The following is an 18463-nucleotide window of genomic DNA, read 5'->3' on the forward strand; positions in this document are numbered from 1 at the left end:
ATATCCCATAAGTAAAAGAAGAATAACAGGAAACAGAATCTAGCGTTCCTACTTGCAAAATTCAGACTGCAGGGGATATGTAGTTCTAGATCTCTTTAAGGTCTTCTACTTCCTGGGAAAAAGTGGGGAATCCAAAGAACCTGCTTTATAAACTCTCCTGCCACCCTCAAACAACAGTAACAGTTGCAGCATTTCTGAGAGCCTAAAGCAGCATGGAGTAAGTATATGATATATGCCTCATATATACACTCAAACAAGGGAAACTGAAGGGCAATGCTATCCCAGGCACAGAGGCTTAAACTCAGTCCTACGATACCTCACTGGTACATCATCCTGTACTCTGAAATTACTCTCTTTCCTGGAGTGAGCTTCAAGATCTTAAAAGTAACACCAGGTAAACCCAATCCAGACCAGGATATATTGCCATCAAGTCGGCTAGTTCCAAAACAGTAGTAGTGCTACTGCAGCCAATGATTCTTTGGAATACAGACATGTTAAAATTACACTGGCAGCAGCATTGGCTCTTCTCTCTCACCCTCTGCTGTTACTATACCTCCTTTTGCTAAATCTGCCTCTGAGTTTAGACAGGAGCTGGATGGTTCATAATCACCCAGCAGCTGCAGCTGAGCAATACTCGGGCTAATTGTGGCGCTGAAGCAGCTGAGAGGAAGAAAAGCGGTAATACATACCCCGCCATAGAAACACAAACTACCGTACACACTACCAATAAGATAACGAAATACTTTAATAGGAACAGATTATTTCCTTTAAAGAAAGGCAGTTATATCTTGCTAGAGGAACTTGTATTTGTATTATAGACCTATTTAAATGTGAACTGAAGGTGACCTAAGCCATGTAGGGTTAACAATGGAAGATCTTAACTAAAACTTCCTGTAAATATTCATGTAACAAAGCCAGCACCACAAACATCACCTTCACAACATGACTGAAAGTTCCTGTGATATAAGAATTTGGCACAGATGTGATCCCTTCTTCCACTCTACATTACAAAATGCCAACAACTAAAAGCTATCAACAACTAAAACAGCAAGCCTTACATAAAACAAGAAAAGTAGCACAATGCAATGATTCTCAGCATTTTTGAAACTCCAATGCCATATTGTAATATTGTAATTTGCTTTCTTTTGAAACAAAACATACTCTTTTAGGTGTTATACGACACATCTTCATTTAACTTAAGTAAACACATATTTTATGCTCAGAATTTCATGACATCCTTACGAGTATCAAAACTAAGAATATCAAAACTGATCTAAAGTATTACTATGCCAGAAAACTGAATATGAATAAAAGTCAAGACTTTACTTTGATGCCATAGTTAATTCTGCGTTTTAACTGTTATATTATATAATTTTTTGTAAAATAAAGTGTATTTAATACTTAATGACCCAACAGTATCCATTAGTTTAATAAACATATTTTGATACCTACTAATTGTCAAATATAAAAGCTGAAGAGGATTTAAAGTTAGTAAAAACCTGGTGTCTTCTCTCAAAATATTAACATGTTATTTATATGTCAGAGAAGTTGCATGCACTAGCTGGATATAATAGTTATTATTTAATAAGTCTAAACCTGTTTGCAAAGTACAATTTAAGAGTATTCTAAAGTCAGTCACCAAATGTTAAGTAATTTATTTAAATACCTTATATAAAATAGATTACACACAGGCTTTTTTAAAAAAGAAAAAAAGTTTTATGTAAACTACAACACAGATACAGACAAGCACACAGAACAAATGTATGGCTTAATGATTTATACTAAGGCCAACACCCTTGCAAACACCACCAGGTTAAAAGAACTTTGCCACCACTTAAGAAGCTGGTGGCAACAACTTCCTCCCTCCTCCCATACATTTACTTCTGTAGAAATCACTTCCTTGCAGGTTTTAAAAAATACATATAGATTTATCACCCAAGTTTGTATTCCTAGGCAAAGTTTAGTATTGCTCTTTTAAATTTTTTATACTAGTATAATTAAGCTCCTTTTTAGCATAATGCTAGTAGAAACTAATGATGTCTACACTGAACATGAGATTTGAGAGTTAAATATATTTATAAAGAAAAATTACTCACATTAATAAAATACTATCTAAAAAGACACAGCGTTAACCTTTGTATAAACAAGTCTTATACCAGGGGCTGGTAACATTTCTCTTATACTGGGTCATTGCTAGTCATTTAGAATATTTATTCTTCTAACACTACATACCACAAAGGAAATTTATTTGCATGGACACTGACTTTTGTTTGTTCTTTTGTTTTTGGTGATGAAACCAGGGAACAAACCAGGGATGCCCAGTCATTGATTTTGTAGCTTGAGAATTTCCGGAATTTAAAAAAAACACCAAAAACTGAAACCATGTATTAACATTATACTTCAGTCACAAGACAAATTCCACCTATCCCAGGAAGATAGGTCAAAGCTGTAATTTCACTTTCGGTTGAACAGAAAGGATTCAATTTTGTGGTTTATGAAGTCAGCAAGAACATACTGCAAAATTAAAGCTAATATAACATTATGGTGGCTATAGCAGACTACATACTTTAAGAGCCCTTTTACCTTTATTATTCCGAAAACATAGATACGAACTGTCTTGTATTCAGATTCAGATAAAAGGCAAATGGTTTTGTTTGTGTGTTTCAAATTCAGGACCCTAGGAATTGTCAACCAGCATTCAAAATCTCCACTGAGGTTTAGCTAATGTCCAAAAGTTAAAATGGAATTAAATTTCCTTTTCTTAAGCATCAACTATGGCAGGGGTCTCATTCAAACAGAACAAGTGTATGGTTTAGTGAAAAACAACTTTCTTACAGAACAATATAGGAAAATCACATAGGATGTATACAAGATCCTTGGCTTCTAACATAGGGCGCTCCTTCATGACCTGTCCATTCAAAATGTTTCCTTGTCCCCTGTGTGCCAAGAACTGCAGCTAGTTAAGATATTAAATTCACCATGCTTGCCTTAAATGCATAGTCAAGCGTACACATTTAGTAATATTGTCCTCAGTGTGTAATTTACCATTAGAAATTTAACTAGATGGTTTAAATACCCTTGGAGTTATCAAGACACCGTTACTACTGCGATCTTACAGTTACAATACACAAATACACTATAATAATCATATATGTGCCTATGTGACAGCACCTATGGGCACACACACACCGGTGGGACCTATAAACATAATAAACCGCAGGAACATAAAGTTGTGATCCCACTAGAGGCTTTTCATTTCTTTCATTTATAAATTGTTAGTGCATCATTCCAAGCCTGTTTCGATTAATTACGCAGGAAATAATGCAACCGAATCCAAACGACGCTGTTCATCTCATTCACTACAAAACCAAATCAAAGCAGTCCCTACATCGGGCTTGATTTTCGGAAGAGCTCCTTAAACCAACGCTGCCCTACCCCCCAATACAGCAAAGGCTGGAAGCAATTATCAGGGAGGAACACACACTTGAAAACAACGTTCTCTGTAACCTGTGGACAGAGGAGCCGGGGTGGCGTGAGAGACTGTCCGAGTGGATGCTGAATGGCATCTCTCCCAGCCCCCCGCACCTAACAAAGGAAAACTTTCACAGGTTGTGCTTTTCAATCAAACCGAGGGAAGCGAGAGGCTCACCCGCTCGCCCCCCCCCCCCCCCACACACACACCCTCGTGTCGGCGCGGCTCTCCCGGCGCAGCTGCCGCCGGCGCGGGGCAGCCCCGAGCCCCCGACCTCTGGGCCGCTACCCGGGCCGCGCACTCGGGGGAACGAGCCCGAGCACCCCTCGCCTCACCTCGCCGGGCGGCCCACCCGACCCTAAGGACGCGGGGGCTCGGGGTCCGAGCGCTCCCAGCACCTGAAGTCGGACTCGGGTGGGAACGGGACGGAACGGACGGGGCGGAGACCGAGGCTGGGGGCGAGCAGGTAGCGTCGGGAAGGAGACACGCCCGCCGGACAGGCCGGGCCGGGCCGGGGGAGGGGAGAAGTTTCTCCTCAACTTCCCGACTCGGAGCCGGCGGGGGCGGGGAGCGGCGGCGGCGCCTCCGGGCGCGGGCGGGCGGGCGGGCGGGCGCCGGGGCCTACACTGCCCGGCCGGGGTCGGCCGCCTCCGCCCGCGGGGCCTCGTCCGGTCTTTACCTGCCCTCCGGTCGTGCTCGCATGGGTCGCTGCTCCTGGGGCTCCGGTGGTGGGGAGCGGGCGGCGGGCGGAGGCGAGGCCCGCGGGGCCCTCTCCCTCCTTCCACCTCCTCGTCCCGGCGCCCGGCGGCGGCGGCGGCGGCGGCAGCGACGACAGCACGGCCGACCCCAGACTTGTTACTTCAGGAGGAGGGAATTCCCGGGCTCCCGCCCCTCGCCCGCCCGCTCCATCTCCTCTCCGCGCGGCGCCCGCCCCGCTCCTGGCGCCGCCCCTCGGCGGGGGCGGGGCGGGGGCTGCGGCCACCTGCGCGCGGCCGCCCGCGACCGGAACTCGCGCCGCGCCCACCGGGCTCCCGCGGCCCCGACCTTCCGGCGCCGGCGCGGAGCCCCGCCGCGGGCCTCCCGGGTGGCGGGTCGGGAGTCACTGATCCCGACCCAACATGGCGGCGGGGTCCGAGGCGGATTCCCGCGGCGGCGCGGGGGGCGTGGAGGGGAGGCTCTGTGCCCGCGGAGAGCCGGCCCGCCGCGCTCCCCCTGCCCGCGGACCCTGCGGCCGCCGCGGAGATGGAGCCGGGGCCGCAGATCCCGCCCCCGCCGCCTCTGTCCTGGCCCTCGCCCGGGTCTCTGAGGTGCCGAGGGCGTTGGGGCTTTGTTTGTCTTGGGGGGAGGCCCGGGTTGAGGGCTTTGGGTGGACGGCGTGCTCTCGGCACCATGCTTCCGCCCTCACGGGGGTTGGTAGTAAAACCTGCGCTCCGCCGGGCGCACGGGCGTGGCGGGTGTTGCTGACACGCTCCTCACCGCCCGGTCGCCGTCCCACGGCGCTGGCGTCGGGCCGCCTCCGAGCCCGTCCAGCCCCGGAGCTTCCTGTTGACTGGAGGCCGAGCCGGAGCGCAGCGTTGTTGGCGGCGCTCCCGGCGGGGAGATCGCTGGCTTTGCTCGGGGCAGCTCATGTGTGCGGGATCCTGGCCGCGTCCCAGGCGGGGAACGGGGACCGGCCGACCGTGCGGCGGCGGGACCGGAGTCCTGCTCCTCTGAACCCGAGGATTGATTGATTGATTGATTGATTGATTTCTTTCTTTCTTTCTTTCTTTCTTTCTTTCTTTCTTTCTTTCTTTCTTTCTTCTCTCTCTCTCTCTCTCTCTCTCTCTCTCTCTCTCTCCCTCCCTCCCTCCCTCCCTCCCTTCCTTCCTTCCTTCCTTCCTTTTCTCCCTTCCTTCCTTCTCTCTCTTTCTCTCTTTCTCTCTTTTTTTGCCTCGTATCCAGTCGCTGGAGAAGGGAGAGGATCCAAGAGGAAATGGGATAAAGAGGAGGGTTGGTTAGTCAGGATGGGAATGGGCTCTGAATTTTGAGGCTTTTCTGATGAAATCACTTCTGCTCCGTCACACGCTTAGATTAAGTTCCTCTTTTGTATTTCTCCTTCGGTGTGGTTATCAAAGCCATTCATGTGGCATTGTTGGTTTCCTTTGTGGTTTTTTTTAGCGAAATTCAATCATCTTCGACAGATAAGAAATAGCACGATCAAGTGTCAGTATTCTGGCATTCCAGGAACTCGGGAAACGCAGAGAAGGGTTGGGAAATGTTTTCTTCGGCTCACTACGCCCCAGGTAGGCATCGGCTTTCACGTGAATAAAATGGTACACGTGACATGGAAAGGTGCTTTATTTGGTTTAGCTGCTAAAACTTCATTTGCCATTGACTGTCGCAGACATGAAAATTTCCATGTAGGTTTATATTCAGGGTTTTGTTTTTTTTTTTGTAACTGGAAAATTCCTTGGGCTGTTTCTTTTCTAAACTAGTAAATAAAATAGAGGTAATATTTTTGTTGTTCTAAACTTTCAGCCTCAAAAAATCAACTCTAAAATGCTAGTTAACCCTAGTCTATCCCAGATTAAGGGATAAAGTGGCTTTGAAGATGTCCTGTAGGTAGTTTTAAAGGTGAGAGAGTGTGTCAAAATCTCTTCTACATGTTATTTGTTATATTAAGTCACCATGAACTTTTCTTCTCTCCACCCTCATTTTGATTACCTTATTCCCTGTTTTCTTCTTTTGAATAATCATCATGCAATCCCAAGCTTCAGTCTGTAAATCTTCGACTCAATAGCTCACCAAGGAACAAAACACAAAAACTAGAGAAAGAATCTTAAAATCTCACTGAGTTTGGTAGAATAGAAATTGTTTTTAAGTGAAAATCTGTTCATTCATGAAATGGACAAAAGAAGCAAATCTGTGTATGTCCCACACAGCCTAGAGGTCTGGCAGGTATGTATGTGTTAAAGAGTGGTAAGGACCTAAGTCTTGGAATTCCTGGAAGAATCAGCTGGATGAAAAACGCAGGAGAAAAATTGAAACAAACAAAATGAATGAAATATGTTGTTCCTACAAAAGTGAAATGCATTATTTTAATGCTTTCAATTTTTTTTGAAAGTTTAAAAAAAATTGCCGTTTAGTTGGGGCATGCTTGCTCTAATCCTGGAACATGTGATTTTGCCAGGAAATGTTTGTGTTTAGGATAAACCTCTCCTACCAGCTGTCAGTGATCTGCTTTCATCACTGAGGCTATGACGATTTTCCCTTCCTGGTAACTACAAAGTCTGCAGTCCTACACGGCGCATGCACTGGTCTTGACTCCTTCATGACTATTCCACCCCCAGCATGCCTTCCACCCCACTGTGCTGGCCACTCAAAGCCTGGATCTCCTCACTCCATTCAGTACCTGAAGTGATTTACACCACGGCAGCCTTGCCTCCTCCACCTGGCCAGAACTGCTGGTAATCCAGTTCGGAGGAATATGAGGACCCCTCTAAGCAAAGATTTGGAGGATCAGGCAAAAGGAAAGTATTCATCCTAGAATGTTAGGCTCATTGTATCAAGCTTAGTGGAGAGGTACAGTAACCCATTAATTTCTGAGTGTTCCCGATGCCTTCATTGCCTTAAGGGCTGGTGCTTGTGTATTGCAGTTTACTTTCCCCTCAACAAGGCTGTCTAACAACCAATTCATTGGATGTATAAGGACACATCCTACAATGTATACATGTAACAAATGGCAATCTTAAACGAGCCCATCTTTTTGCTCTTTTCTTGTTGCACTCTGTAGTTTTTAACTTCATGGCCATCTGGTCTACAATCTTAGAATTTCACCTGTGCTTGTGCCTTTCTAGCTCCAGGACTACTTTTTGAAAGTCTAGTCTTTCATCTCTTCAGTTCTTTCTGGTTCTTCTGTGATTTGGTCCCAGCCCTGTTATATCTAACAAAGTTCTTGATTTCAGTTCTAGCTCTTCCTGGTATCTATTCCTAGGTAACCTTTCCCATCAATTCAAACTTTCATACTCTCCACTTGGTTCCTCACTCTGTTCTGGGACAGCAGTTTCTAAGCTGGATGGTACTTTGCACCTTCTCCCATGCCCTCTGCCTAGCAGGCTATAGCACTCAATGGACACCTTTTGAGGGTGTCTGTTTAACGTGAGTTCCTCTTTGAAAATTGGTCCTGTACCTATAGCTGGACTGTAGCCCTCTGATCTGAGTATTGCTACTCTCAGGAATTTTGAATATTGAGGGAGTGGCACAAAGGTGACTCTGATTATTCCTGGTGGAAGGGTAGAGTTGAGAGGCCAGTGGCGGAAGGTGAGTGTTCAGGCCAGGGGAGTCCAGTAGTAGGAGGCAAAGTGTGTGTTGATGGTGCCTGTGTCTCAGCAGACCATCCCTGTGGCAGAACCTGAACTCCGCCTCCCCTTCCTTGGTTCCTGCCTGAGCCTGCAGGCTCCACCAACCTTCCTGTCAATTCTCCGAACTCCCTCTTTCTCAGTTTGCATTTAGTAGAGACCATCTCTTTTCTTTACAGATGAGAACCACTACTTAGTTTACACTTCTTACTTGTACTGACATAAACACAGGTGATGCGAGGGCAGCATCTCCTGCACAGAGTAGGGGTAAATATGGGGTGGGAGGACCAGTTTCCACAGAGAATGAAGCAGATGCACAGCAAGAAGCAAGGATATGAGATGGTAGGACCCCAGTGCTGAGACTAAAACAGGGCTGGCAAGTCAGTCCCTCTGTTACTGAACTCAAGGGGTTTGTTGCTTGGGGTGTTCCATTCAAGAATGAGACCTGGTTGTCAACAAGGTGGTTTTGTTTATTTGCAGCAAGTAAAGGAAACGAGATTCATATCCAAAACTCTGTCTCTGAGAATGGAGGTTTAGCCATTGCTTATATATACTATTTGGCTAATTACACTTTGATTTCTTCTTTGCAATTGGCTACCCTTACCCTGTTTATTTTCTGTGGAGCTTTTCCTGTTTACATCCACATCTGCAAAATACTGTGCTACATTTTAACATTTAGCAAAAATAGTATTTAGTAAGAATTGACCACACTTGGAGACCTTTGTCTTATGTAACACCTCTGCCTCCCTATGGTAGTCATTGCATTTAGATCACAGCATAGTACACCCTCTTTCTCCCAGCAACTGACTTAATCCTCAAAATTCTCAGTGCAACAATTGAGCCAGCAAACATCTAAAATTGGTTTTATAGTGCCCATCAGTAGATGAGTGGCTAAAAAAGCTGTGGTACATTTATACCATGAACTATGCAGCAGTAAAAAAGAAGGATCTCTTACCCTTTGAGACAGCATGGAGGGACCTGGAGAGTATTATGCTAAGCAAATAAGCCAGTCAGAGAAAGACAAGTATCACATGATCTCACTCATATGTGAAATCTAATGAACAAAATAGATCCAGAGACAGAAGCATAGAACAGACTGCAGAATCTCAGGGAAGGTAGCGGAAGGTGAGTGGGTGGGAAATGATCAACCAAAGAACTTATATGCATACTAGAGGCTCGGTGCTCAAATTCCTGCATAGGTGGGGTCCCTTGGCCTGGCCCCCATCTCACCTAGTCCTGATGGGGGCCGGCCGGCCTGCGGTGGGGAGGGATCGCAGGAAGTTGGCCAGCCAGGGGAGGTTGGCTGTGGGAGTGCACTGCGTTGAGCGTCTGCCCCCTGGTGGTCAGTGCACATCATAGCGACTGGTCATTCGGTTGCTTAAGCTTTTGTATATATACTACTAGATATGCATAATCCATGGACACAGACTATAGGGTGGTGAAGGAGTGGGGCAGGCGGGAGGGGCAGATTAGAAAGGGTCAATGGGGGGGGGGGGGGGAAGAGGACATATGTAATACTTTCAACAATAAAGATTTTTTTTAAAAATAAGGTGCCTTTAAACAGAAACACACATAAAACAGGGTTATGCATAGGTCTGTTGTCAAAACTGTGATTAGAGGCTCACAGGAACCTAACCCTGTGTTTTCTCCAGGACCAGTGACTCAGTACTTGCTAATTCTGTGTTTGTAGTGAATTTATAGAACATAACTGCCATGAATAATAAGAACCAGTTGTATGTCATTTTTTTTAAAGATGCGCTAACATTCTCTGTCATTTAATAACTGGCAAAACAGGTTGTTGCACTAAGTACAGACAGCCAAATGCATTTTGACATAACAACTTTCAGTTCATTGTAATAAACATTCACTAACTACAGTGGTCAGATAACGTACAAATACAATGAAATGCATCCTGCTTTAAACAGCTTTATACAAAAAAAAAAAACAACCCAAAACTCAAACATAATCACAAAAGTTATTACAAAGAGAAAAACTTTAGATAAAGGGAGAAAGGCTTCATAAAGAGCAATCAGCCCTAGCCGGTTTGACTCAGTGAATAGACCATCATCTTGTGGACCGAAGGGTCCTGGGTTCGATTCCGGTCCAGGGCACATGCCTGGGTTGCAGGCTCGATCCCCAGTAGGGGGCATGCAGGAGGCAGCCGATCAATGATTATCTCTCATTGATGTTTCTATCTCTCCCTCTCCAAAATCAATAAAAAAATATATATTTTTTTAAAAAGAGCAATCAGCTGTCTAATTTCTTGTTTGGCTTACTAATATATCTAATTTGATCAGTACAGTCAATGAACTGTAACCAGGATTCTATGCAAGGCTCTTTACTCATATTACCTTACTAATTATCACAACTCTATAAGATTAAAAAATAAAATAAAATTGGTCTTATATGTTGAGACCCATTTGATATCTCTGCCCTATAGCTTTGTAATTTCTGCCCAAGACACTATTTGCAATTCCTGTAGCCATTGCCAAGTGTTTGGCCTTCACTTTTCTGATATATTAAACTGATATGTGGTCATAATACGTCAGTGTCTCTGACATTGAGTTTAAACACCACTAAAATTGCTATCAGATTGCTACTTCCTGGAAATATTTACAACTGGGTTATGAAAAGTAGAACGTAACTTTGCTTGAAGGCAAGAAGTTAAAGTTAGAATGTTTACCTACATCAAAGGTTTAGAAAAGAAACTATAAATCAGTCATGCTCTTATCTTTTAAGGTAACTGATGCCAGATCATGAAATATAAACGGTTGGTATTAAAGAACTTCTTTATTATACTCTGTAGGCTAACATTGTGGGTGGGGTTTAAAGAAATGTGTTTAGAATAAATATATACTTTTGAAAACCCATGTTATTCTCCTTTTTCAAGCTAAACCTATTTGTATTTTCAGTGATATGGATAATTTTATGTAGATCATTATTAATATTCAGTGGTATAGATCATATTTGTATTTAAGCAAAATAAAATCTGACCAGATCTTATTATGTGGTATAAACCATAATGCATTTAATTCTTTAGCAGTATGTATTTATGTTTCTTTGACTGTATAAGAACAGGTCTTTTGATTACTTGAATAGCTACCTGATTTTTCTTCATTCTAAGGGAATCATATAGCAAAATTATTTAACATAAGATTCATGCTTTGATGAAACATTTTAGGTCATCTGAACAAATTAATAAGATTGGCAATACAGAACTAGGATTGACAGCAATGGCTATCTTTTCTTGAGCCCTTACATTTCAGGTGCTTTACCTACATCATTTAGTGAATCCTCATAATAATCCTGGGGTTGGTAGTACTATCCCCATTTACAGATTCGATTCCTCAAGGCTTGGATAGGGTAAGTACTGAAAGTCATTGTGACTACAGGAAAGACATTGTTTTGAAATGTTATTTCAATGGCCATGTGGAACAGCATTTATTTGTACAAATTCTGGAATCATTAAAAATAAATTGCCTTTATAATCAGGAATACATAAATAAAAATGTGAATTTCTACAAAATTGTTTACTTTATAATTTATATTCCTAAAAAGGAGTTGCAGCAAACTTAAAAAGATATATGAGATATACAATTCGGCTGCTTGCTGGAATGAAAGCCTAACTGGAGACAGGTGCTGGCACAAAAGGAAAGAGCTACGTAGCCTAGGAGAATGGTGGACTCCTGTATCAAAGACCATCCCCGCTTCCTGCCCAAGCACATGGTTCTTATAGGGAGAAGGAGGGGAGGGTTTTTTAATCCAATTATCTTGTTAGCTCGGGCCCTATCCATTCCTTTTTCTAGCGTTGGGCGCATGGGGTCCTATTCATGTGTCTTTCTAGCTTTGGGCAGGCTCAGTGTAAGAACCTCCCCCTGCGCCCCCTTGGCCAATGGGGGAGACTCCCTGGCATTCTGACTGACTGTCTACACTCTACAGCAAGCATGTCAGACTCTCGGCTTGTGGGTCGCATGCAGCCCACAACGAATATTTTGGGGGCCCAGCCAATATAATAGTGTGAGCAGTTATTTACAATTACGAAAGGAAATAAATCTCCTGTCAGATCCAGAATTACTGACATTCATCTTGGGTCAGTTTTGAAAGTAATCACTGCGAACAAGATTTCCCCCAAAGTATAGTAGCAGAGAAGAGATGCCAAGTGTCAGGAAGAAAACATTAATTTTATCATTGCTCTTGTTCTTTTTTTTATACTACACTTTTCGAAATAAACCTATGTTTCTATGAAAATTGAAGCTTTTGGTTTTTTTTTTTGTGGCCCACATAAACTTAAACCTTGTTTATTTGGCCTGTGTTAGTCTTTGAGTTTGACATGCTTGGTCTACAGTAACTAGCTAAAAATAATTAACTTAATTAAAAAAACCCAGCAAATATTAAATATAACACCCTGGAGATTGGAATTTGGCATCTATCAAGCCAGTCTTTCAATGACACCTTCCCTAAACATGGTCTTTAGACAAAGACCAAATATCTGAGAAATGACTATACATATGAACAGCATAATACCTTGTTGAATAAAACGTATTTAAGTCAATTAGGTAATCATAGTTAAGCCTTCCATGGTAACCATCAGTCAGTGATTATAAGCAGTTAATAACTCAACACTAGGTAAGGTGATTTAATATTTTTATTTATTTTTATACAGCAAGTATTTATTGGTCATTTGAAATGTGTCAGCCACTTTCTAGGCATATGAGTTACTTTGGGGAACAAAACAAATTCCCTGCCCTCCTTAAACATACATTTTAGTGGGAGAGACAGTGAATGGGATATAGGGAAGTTATAAAGTGTGTTCTAAGTAGAGAAGTACTATGAAATATATGTAAGACATGCATTACACCGAGGAAGCTTCTGGTGTGGAGGAAACACGTCTGAAGTCAGTCTTCTGGTGGGTCCTCAGGTGGCGGTGGTAGGTGGATGACTGGCGGTAGTGTCTCCGGCACATGGAACACACATAGGGCTTCTCTCCCATGTGGGTTCTCTCGTGAGCCAGAAGGTTCTGTGGCTGAAGGACTTGGCACACGTGCTGCACCTGAAAGGCTTCTCTCCTGCATGAATCTTCTAAGGCAGTGGTTGGCAAACTCATTAGTCAACAGAGCCAAATATCAACAGTACAACGATTGAAATTTCTTTTGAGAGCCAAAATTTTTAAACTTAAACTTCTTCTAACGGCACTTCTTCAAAATAGACTTGCCCAGGCCGTGGTATTTTGTGGAAGAGCCACACTCAAGGAGCCAAAGAGCCGCATGTGGCTCGCGAGCCGCAGTTTGCCGACCACGGTTCTAAGGAATGTGTAGTCTAAGCTAAGGCCTGGAAGAAGCCTTTGTCACACGTGGCACAAATACATGTTCTTTCATTTTATTGTTTTTTTTTTCTGATGGATTTTTAAAAAATATGTTTTTAGTGAATTCAGAGAGAAAAAGGGAGAGGAAGGTCTCCTGTACACCCCCTACTGGGGATTGAGCCCATTACCCATGGAACCTCGATCTCCTGGTTCGTGGGTCAGTGCTCAACCACTGGGCCATACCAACTGATGAACTTTTAATGGAGAAAATTGCCTTAAACTCTGGCTGGGTAGTTGGTTAGAGCATCATCGCAATATGCCAAGGTTGCGGATTTGATCCCCTGTCAGGACACATACAAGAATCAATCAATGAATGCATAAATAACGAACAAGTTGATCTCTCTCTCCCTCTCTCTATCTATCTATCTCTATCTCTATCTCTTTTCCCCTCCCTCCTCTCTCCTCTCTCGTCTTCCCTTTATCCTCTCTCTTCTCTCTTTCAAATCAATAAATGAAAATAAAATAGAAAAAAACCCACCAAACTGGAGATCTTGGGACACTCATCACATTGGAATGACTTTTGGGCTCTGTGGAATCTTTCTTGGTGTCCCCCATGTGGAGTTTCCCTCATTGTTCTGGTGGGTAAGCAGGCTCAAGGGTGATCTGGTCTCACCTGGAGAGAAACACTGGTCCCACCTCCGTAAGGAGATCTTGATTAGCGGGTCCTCGTAGGGCCCTTCCTGAGACCTGGAGGTGCCTAGACATGCTCTTCTGGAGCTGAGTGGATTCTCCAGAGAAACACCTTCCTCTTCAGGCCTCTCCCTGGATAACGAGTAGGGAAGGTGTTTGATTGCCTCGACTAGTAATACTGTCATTTACTTCAGTAGTTTTCAAAGAAATGTTGCCACCATTTTCTTTATCTTCATCTCCTTGTCCTTCATACTTTGTAGAGAAATATCTTGGGGAGTACAGGAGGGTGTTCCCACATTTGCCTCTGTTGGCATCCTATTGGCAACTGTTTTGTTAGATGAATAAGGATTTCTCTTTAGGGCACATCCTCAGAAAAGAGGACTTCCTGTCCCTGCATGTGCACATGGACCAAGCCAGGGGGCTTCATGCAATCATCACTCACATCTTCCATGAATGTCCCCAGGTTTCTGCCACATGATTCCTATTCTTCCGTCAATGTGGACCTGTCACTGCAGTACCTGCTGATCATAAACTGTCCCAGGACCACTTGGAAAATCATTTAATTCTTGCTGTTTTTCTGGCTGCAGCCATGAGTGAAACGACTTATAGAGTCTTTGCAGTTTCTGCCTTGCACACGAGTTACTGCTGTTTTGAAATAAGCTGAGCTGAGTGATCTGAAACCCGGATACACCTCCGGCCCCCACCTTTTGGAGAGCAGGTCTTTGGCTAGGTTGAAAGTCCATGTTTTCTAACCGATAGTCATCCTGCATGATTCCGATAGAAATGAGGTTCTGAGCTCTAAATCCATTCTAAACAATATCTCTCAGAGACTCAATTTCCAAGATTCAGGTCTTTAACTCCTTTGTTGATCGTGGTGGATGCTTAGAAGACCGTGAGCTCCTCGAGAAGAATGAACTTCAACTGAGTAATCCTAGAACAACAAAGGCTGAGCTGCTGTATAACTGGATATCTGCACTGGGTTCATCTGACGGTTGTTTAATATTTTAAAAACCAGCTTATTTATTCATTCATAAAACACTTATAGACTATCTCCTGACAAATTCTGTATATTTTAGTTTATATTGTATTGAAAGAGATATGATGACATTTTTTAAAGTAAAGAATTGGCACTCGTGTTCATTTTATGTAATACTAATTACAACAAGTTAAAATAAAAACAAAGCTAGAAACCAAGGAATGGATGTTTGAAAACCACAGACTGGGAAATTTGTTTTATGCTATGGTGATGAACTTTTAAAATTTATTTGAATTCTTGTTCAGGAAAATATTTAGGTTCTCCTTAGATGCCTTAAGGACCAATTGTCTAGTTGTGGATTTTATTTGAAAACCATGAAATAGAAAAAAAAAAAGTTTCCTTTTGTAAAAGGCTCCAGAATAAATAACTTCTTTAAACTTTTCTCTAAAGTCTCACATATTCTCTGTAAAAATTACCAGTGTCATTTCTTTTGAGATGATGAGCTATACATCCAAAGGACAAAATATTCCCTGAGTCTGTTTAGAGTACATAAGATCTGTTCCTAAGTGTTTGCCATGTATCCTCAAGAATCTGGTAGAGCCCTAGCCAGTTTTGCTCAGTGATAGAGCTTCGGCTGTGGACTTGGGTCTTGGGTTTGATTCCGGTCAAGGGCACCCTTGCAGGCTCGATACAGACGGGGCACCTGTGGGAGGCAACCAGTGGATGTGTCTCTCTCACATCGATGTTTCTCTCTTTTTGTCCTCCTTTCCATTCTCTAAAAAAAAAATCAATGGAAAAATACCCTTGGGTGAGGAGTAACACCAACAAATAACAATCTGGTAGACATTAAAAAACAAAAAATACAGAAATTTGTATACAACCTTGAGATGGTTAACAGCACAGAATTATGCCAAGTCCTAGCAAGTATTTCATAAATTTGATCATTTGGACATATAAACACTTAGTAAACTTACCTTAATATAATCAGATTGAAAATCCACATAAAACCATGAAGTGGAAAGATCTTTGGTTAGGAAGTAAATATTAGTTCTGATTCTACTGCTAGAAGGTATTGGGTTTCTTTTTAGGGTGACAAAATGATTCTGTAATTAGTGGTATAGTTGCACAACTTTGTGAATATACTAAAACATAAAGAATTAACTCTTTGGTATGTAAATTATGGGACCAGAATTTTATGTTAATCGAGATATTGGGGGGTTGGTCCCTCAGCCTGGCCTGCACCCTCTCGCAGTCCGGGCTCTCCCAGTCCGGGCTCTCCCAGTCCGGGACCCCTGGCTCCTTACCAGCTGCCTGCAGCTGAGGCGGGAGAGGCTCCCACCACCACTGCTGCGCTTGCCAGCTGGGAGCCGGGCTTCTGGCTGAGTGACGGTCCCTCTGTGGGAGCGCACTGACCACCAGGGGGCAGCTCCTGCATCGAGCGTCTGCCCCCTGGTGGTCAGTGTGCGTCATTGTGACCGGTCGTTCCGCCATTTGGTCAACTTGCATATTATGCTCTTATTATATAGGATTATATAGGATAGTGTTGGTGTGCGCTATAGGTCCTTTTGCAGCAGCATGAGGAAAGAATCCCAAATGCACACGTGTGGAGAAGTCTAAATGTGATGTAAGATTTTAATTTGAATTAAGGGGAATTAATACACCCTAGGGGACCTAGAAGGTGGGCAGACTCTAGAAGCACTGCCACGAGGCTTTTGTTAATCCTCCATATATCTTCTTGGTTTAGGTAAAGGACAAAGAACCATTGAAATTATCCAACACAAATACCTTACTTTTCGAGGGCTTGGATTGGGCTCTCCTCCCAGTAAATTCTATTGGGGTTTCGTGCCCTTTATCCAACCCAATTACCTTTCTGATTGTCCCCACCCTAGGCCCTACCCCTCTATTTCGGCACCCTGACTCCCATTGCACATGTGCCCCAGCAGAGGAATTCCTCCCCCACCTCCCTCCTCCGGTACAGGGCTTTTAGCATTTCTAAGGTTTCCTGTCCCATTCTGGATGGTGGCAGCCCACCTAGAGTGTGTTAATGGGTCTGTTTATAAGTAAGCTAGATGGAAATTCTGTTCCGTCACTTGTTCCTTCTTCCCAGTTTATGGAAATTATTTTATTCTCTTTTGCTTTCTTCCTTATATCAATGACTCTAACTCTCTATGCTGACAATATGATAGCTCTTTTAATTTTTGAGGAACTTCCATGCTGTTTACCAATTTACACCCCCACTAACAGTGCACAAGAGTTCCCTTTTCTCCACACCCTTGCCCACATTGTTATCTTGTCTTCTTGCTGATACTTATTCTAACAGGTGTGAAGTACTATCTCACTGGGGTTCTGATTTCATTTCTCTGATGATTAGTGATGTTGAGCATCTTTTCCCTAGGGCAGGGGGTCATAATTCAATACACCTGGTCCTGAGGTCAGTCATGGGGTCACTGGTCTGGTTTTGCTGCTTTTCTGGACCTGGAGCTGAAATACAACTGAGGCCTAAATGTTATCTCTAGGGAGGAAAGGTCAGGGGGTCCAAACCACATGACCAGCGATATGCTAGGGGAGGAAAAGCCACCCTGGGGGCGAGGTCCCACCCTACAATTGTCCATTGCAAGGCGCCTGGGGCTTTCCACCCTCGTGACCCTCTGGACCTGGCCCATCGTCCTTGCTCTGCCTATCACATATGAACATAAAATATTTTTTCATTTATTTGTGTCTTCTTCAGTTTCTTTCATTAATGCCTTATTGTTTTCAATGTATAGATGTCTCACCTCCTTGATTAACTCTATTCCTAAATGTTTTATTGTTTTTATGCTATTGTAAAATGGGGTTGTTTTCTTTGTTTCTCCTTCAGATATTTTGTTAGTGCAACTAAATTTCAGGCTGATTTTGTGTCCTGGGATTGGATAAAAAGTAAAATGGAGAGACACATACTTCTTCTACATTGGTGGGTACAGGATAGTTAATAACTAACATTTACAGCACACAGAGATGCTATTCAGGGCAAGAAAACAATGAGGGGTTCCCTGGTGTCTTGCTCTGTTGTGGTGGCTGTGCCCTAAGGGACCTTGAAAAGGTGAATACGCTGATATTTCACAGGTCCGTTATCTTAGATGCAAAAAGACAATAGACAGTCTCACTTACGGTGAAGATTGACCTTTGTCAAGGAAGCTATACCCTAGGATGTGACTGTCCTCCCTGACTCATTTATAGTTAGGAATTTTTATATTTATTTTTAAAAATATACTAGTATTTTCATTGATTTCCGAGAGGAAGGGAGAAGGAGAGAGAGTAGAAACATCAATGGTGAGAGAAAAATAATCGATTGGCTGCCTCCCACTGGGGATCAAGCCCGCAACTTGGGCATGTGCCCTGACCGGGAATCAAACCGTGACCTCCTGGTTCATAGGTCAACACTCAACCACTGAGTCACATCGGCCAGGCAGGAATTTATGTCTAGACCACCCTATGTGGTTACTGTCAGTCTCTGAGTTTGTAGGCCCCCTCTGAGCTTGTCAGGTTTAGAATTTGGCCCCTTTTTCATCTACATTACAAAATGGAGTAGTTTTGCATACTTGTCATGAACAGAAAAATATTTAATCTCAGTTAGATGTTGATTAATTTCTTTGTAATTATAAACAAATAATGTCAATCATTCTCATAACAACATTACAAATGACTTA

The 18463-nt window shown here is 43.2% G+C and overlaps 1 protein-coding gene and 1 pseudogene across 3 annotated transcripts in view; both read right to left on the reverse strand.

Moving 5' to 3' along the window:
• YES1 (YES proto-oncogene 1, Src family tyrosine kinase) overlaps window positions 1-4379 on the reverse strand; it is a 47288-nt gene extending 42909 nt beyond the window's left edge. Inside the window, exon 1 of one of the 2 annotated variants that reach the window (XM_079783674.1) lies at window positions 4152-4379. The gene's annotated coding sequence lies outside the window, so the exon portion shown is untranslated. Of the gene's footprint in view, window positions 1-3807; window positions 4100-4151 lie in introns of those variants that run through there. The other variant, XM_079783675.1, reaches the window with a different exon arrangement.
• A 4943-nt stretch (window positions 4380-9322) lies between these two features.
• LOC307107509 (zinc finger and SCAN domain-containing protein 4-like) lies at window positions 9323-15187 on the reverse strand (annotated as a pseudogene). Its single transcript has 2 exons — window positions 13650-15187; window positions 9323-12888 (listed from the first exon to the last, which is right to left on the reverse strand). The product of its transcript is annotated as a zinc finger and SCAN domain-containing protein 4-like (transcript).
• Between the last annotated feature and the right edge of the window lie 3276 nt (window positions 15188-18463).

Source organism: Cnephaeus nilssonii (assembly GCF_951640355.1).
Source record: "Cnephaeus nilssonii genome assembly, chromosome: 11".
Taxonomy (NCBI): domain Eukaryota; kingdom Metazoa; phylum Chordata; class Mammalia; order Chiroptera; family Vespertilionidae; genus Cnephaeus; species Cnephaeus nilssonii.